At 44.3% G+C, this 5,000-nt stretch overlaps 1 protein-coding gene across 1 annotated transcript in view; it reads right to left on the bottom strand.

The window, feature by feature from the left end:
• The window catches only part of LOC119580595 (dual oxidase-like), a 108,829-nt gene that overhangs the window by 16,295 nt on the left and 87,534 nt on the right, over nt 1–5,000 (bottom strand). The window lies entirely within an intron of this gene.

A 5,000-nucleotide genomic window follows, 5' to 3' on the forward strand; every position in this document is an offset into this window, starting at 1 on the left:
GGTCGAATCTTTGATGAGCGAACACCTTGTTAAAAACGCAAGAAGGCAACAAAATAAAATGTCTTGTGCCACAAGTGCTGACCCTGGAGGCCGGGGCCTCTCATCTCGCTAGGCATTGTTGTTTCTGAGTTATAAAAGTAAATCCAGTTAAAGTAAAATCCTGCTAAATTACAGATCCATGTATTGTGCTTTTGACGCACATCAGTGCTTTGGTGTGCAGGTGACACGAGGTACAGTAGGCGTATCAGCACCCACCTCAGACCCGCAGCTCTCTTCTACACCAGGGTAGCCCTTTGGGCTTGACACCGGGTAGGAGGCCCATAGTCTGCGGGCGTCCTTGGGCGCACTATTGTCGTTTTCTATATTCTTCATTCTTAATGTCGACTTTCCTGAGGCCTACGGTAGTTCCTCGTGAACTCCCGATTCGCTTGGGGGGGTGGGCATCTTATTACCGTTACCTGCCTAGGCAAGTTCGGGCGGTAGGGAAAGTGTCCAACACATAAACTCAATCCTCGCCTGTGGTACTGGAGAACGCAACCAGGCTTTCCACTGGGGGTTAGGCGAATAAAAATGATTTTACTCTCTTAGCATTGCTGTTAGGTTGATTACCAAAAATGTTAAGAGCCTTGATCCCCTTCAGGACAAAAATTTTTGAGACAAGGGGTCGGACCTGGTCCGAGACCCAAGATGAATGCTACCCCGGCTACACTTCTCTCTCAAGGAGGAGGGGCGACGACTCATGACCACTCTCAGACCAATCTGACTTGAACAACGGAACCCCCACTAACGACCAAAACGAGAAGACAACTTTTCAAAATCCCAACTGCGAATGCGAGGTTCGCGAAATGTGAAATGCGTGGAATGAAAATCATGCTTTTGAACGGTGAACCCCTTGTTATCATCAAAAGGTCCGGATGGTCAAGTGGACGGCGATTTGATTTTGTCAAAAAATGCGATGATGGAAGCCTCCTGTTAAAAGTACATACAACCCCAATTAAAGGATTTACTTAAGCTGACGGCAAATTAATGATCTTCGAGTAAAGTAAATATTTCTATTGGCCCCCCAAATACCTGTAAGGGAGTAACTTTCACAGGGATTTGAGGACGATGGAAGAAATGTGAAATTCTTGAGAGCATGAAGGACCAAGACGTAGTGGAAGTTCATTGTATGGACCAAGAAGGACGGGAATGTGCGAAACGAAACTGGACTGTGTTTTTTTACCTTTGCTTTGAATAAAATCCCAGAGTATGATCAACGTCTGTTATGAAACGTGTACATTAAGACCTATGTCCAAAAGCCAATGCATTGTAATAGATGCCAAAAATCGACACACTCATTAAGGGGGGATGTATTGATAAAAGACTCGAGTAAATTTGTTGCCGGAAATGTGCTGAAGCCCAGTGGGGACACCCATTACATGTATACTAGCCAGATTCCAAATGTTGCTAATTGGGAGATCCCCACAGTCAGATCTGCTGAGTGTAGCATCATGAGAAGGAAACCGAGACTTATCATATATGAGCAAACATGAAGTTAGGTTATACTGAAGCTAAGAGGAAATGGAAGTTTGACACCACAAACCCGCTACGTCCTAGGCCGGAAGCAGTAACTAACCACCCCTAGTTGCAAGTGATGTCAGCCAACAGCTTGCGGTAAGGATAAAGAAATTGATGAACTTTAAACAGACGTTTAAAGGAATTACAATATTAAAGTATATACCTGACCAAATTAGGTTGATCAAATGACTGCATCAAACCCAGTCTAAAACATAATAAGGAGATGCTTACTGAATCACAGGTCCGGAACGCACCTTCCCGTCCGGGCTCACTCCTGTGAGGACTTCGTCTGGCTCGCGATCGCTTTCGTGAGAGAAGCAGATTCGAATCTGTCAGTCGCTCCCTCGCCGGAGGTGCAGGACATGGAGGCTTCTTGTCTCCAAAACCATCCCGAGGAGAGGTCCCCGGAAGCGAGGGAGAGGAGGCGCTCCCCTCCCAGAAAAAGAAGGAAAAAAACTGGGGACAAGGCACTTCCAAAACCCATAAAACGTAATCTTCGAGTCGACCATTATAAAATGGGAACGTCGAAGTCTTAGATCTAAAGTAAAATGACCTTAAATATTAGACTCGTCCTATGCTTACGATTATATAGTCTCCAGAAAACGCCTTAACAAACCTCGTGTCTGACCGAGGTCGTTTCGGCTGAGGAAACTACCATTTATGTCGGAAGGTCGTGAGGGTAGGGGTGGAGGCGGAAAGTCGCCATGTACAATTCCACCAAAAAGCCTCCCTTTTACAGAAAGTGGAACTATTGATTCTACTTTCGGAGTTGTGTCGAAATGCAAAGTAAAAATTAAGGGCCAGTATCTGGCCATATGTTCACTTTATGTCCACTGATGCGTGTGATAGCCTATGATGAGCTCTTTGCTCTTCAGGAACGTTCGCCACAAATAAAAGTAAATTTTAGCGATGTAATGCTCAATCATACGTTATGGGGTTCCTGCGGGTGGATGGTAGGGCGCGAGCAAGTAGTTAAGTTGCTTTAATGAGTCTGATTAAATCCTTCCGAAATGATGGTATTTAGTCCGACGCGGGTGGACGATAATACCGGTTAATTTGAGCTTGACTTATCAATGGTCTCTTCATCAATAGAAGCAAAGTGCCTGTGGCACACCATGACGACTCGTTGGGAAGCGTCATCTTCTATTTGATTAACTATCCATGCGACACAGTGAGAAACGCGTCAGCGCCTAAATTTAACGTAAAAAGAGCAGACGGGCGCCTTCACAAGGAGCGTCAAAGCTCGAACTTGTTGGAGAAGGAAGGAAACCACTTGAATGATAAAGTAAACTATATGCAGAATTCGATTATAGAAGCAGCATTGCTATCCATTCCTAAACTTCGACAGATAGCGTTAAGCATAGAGTTCCATGGGTGGACAACAGATTGCGGCAGGGCGCTGTGTGCCGACGCAATAAGGCCTAAGGCTTTTCAAAAAAATAACATCACAAATGAGATAACTTTTGCAATTAACAAACTAGCAAGAGCTAGGGCTCGTAGAGTAATAAGACAAGCAAAAAGAGGACTCCGGCGGAGCTAGCTTGTCTCTACAAGCATAGGCATACAAAAATATCCAGAGGTTTGGTCCACTATCAATTAAATATCAATAAGAAAAACATCATCTTTCAAAATCAATAACATCATCCACGAGGGCACTAAATTTCGATTCACCTAGAGACATTGACTAACCATATCGCCCCAGGCAGTTCTCTCATACAAGAGCTCGTAACTACCATCGCAACTCTGACCATTTCAAGGAAGAGGCGGAGCTGCAACCAATTCACTTTGCCACAGGAGATGACTTTGATTACAATACAAGATCTAACAATGGATGAGCTTTGTCCGAGCCCTAGAAGCTGTAGAGGAACATCCCCAGAGCCCCGATGAGATTCGATATGAGATGGATGAAGCATCTTCATCTGATGACATGATTAAGTTGCTAGAATTGTCCAATGAAAATTTGGAAAAAAGTCACACTTTTCCAAAAACTAATGGCACTTGGCCCACATCATTCCCCATATGAAAGGAGGGGGTAATACAGACTTGCCAGCTCCTACCGCCCATGCGTTGACAAGTTGCTTATGCAAGGTCATGGAAACAAATTGTAACAGTAGGCTATTGCATTTTAAATTCCAGTTAATTTGCTAGTGACGAGCAGTGCGGCTCCGTAAGGGACGCCAACTCTCGGATCAGCTAGTGTTAAAGCTGGACAGAATATTCAAAAAGAGGCCATTGCCAAAAAGATTTTTTGATTCAGTATTTTTAGATATAGAAAAAGCCTACGACATGACATGGGCGAATGGCCTACTCAGAAAAACTTTATGCGTTGGATTACGTAGAAACTTGCCTTGTTTTATTCAAAATTTCATTTCTGACAGAACGTTCTTGCTGTCAAAATTATTTTACGGACAATGGTCACTTTTTCGGAAATTTTGTCCAGGCAAAACGGGGTCCCACAAGGAAGTGTCTGTCACCAAACATATTTCTATGTATGATCAATGACATCTTACCAGCTCCTCCTCGGAATCTTAAATACACACGTACGCTGATGGATTGTGCATATGGCATTCAGCACAATGCCAGGAAGAATTCTCAGCAAAATCGCATCCAATGGCACTGGATATGATTCATAACTGGGGGCCTCCAGTGGGTTTTAAGTTTTCCATCGAAAGAGTTATTGGGTTAATCTTTTCAGTAGGAAGAAAGCCGAAAACATCAGGCTAAACTATAGACATACCACCCAAGACCTATTCAAAATTCTGCTTTTCTTGGGCTACTTTTTGATAGTAGACTCAATTGGAAAGACCACATTGCGTCAGTTAAAGAAATAAATGGCAAAAAGCACTGGAATTTCTTAAAGGCATTTCGGTAAAAAATGGGGAGTGAAGACAGTCTTTGCTAATGGTATATAAAGCCCTGATTAGGTCTAAAGTAGATTAGGGGTCAATGTGTATGGTTCGGCATCGAGACCAATTTTTTGAAAGGTTTTTGGGATGCTGTGCAGAATGCCTGTTTGCGTGTGTGTCTTGGAGCCCTTGAAGTGCACTCGGATCGAGTGTCTTGAGGTGGAGTCAGGAGTACCTCCCCTCCGAACTTCAGACGCGAGCCAGTTAGCCTTGAGCTATGCCGCAAAGGTGGCTCGAGTACCTGATGCCAACCAAATGGCAATAGTGGCATTAGGGCCTTGGCCACGAGACTCACGACCTTCGTCGAGAAAGTCGGTATAAGATCTTCTATACCATCGATACCTGGTTCAGTCAAATAAGCGCCCTGGGAAACCCCCAATTTTTCTATATGGAAGCCTGGCTTCTTTTCATTCAGCCAAGTGCCATGGCGCCGGAGGTGTAGGTACGCCAGAGGTTCAGAGAAGATCCTTGTGAAACATCTCCCTTTTTTCATTTATATACCGGACGGCTCCAAGGACAGCATGAGGTGTGTGGGTG

Source organism: Penaeus monodon, chromosome 14 (genome assembly GCF_015228065.2).
Source record: "Penaeus monodon isolate SGIC_2016 chromosome 14, NSTDA_Pmon_1, whole genome shotgun sequence".
Lineage (NCBI taxonomy): Eukaryota > Metazoa > Arthropoda > Malacostraca > Decapoda > Penaeidae > Penaeus > Penaeus monodon.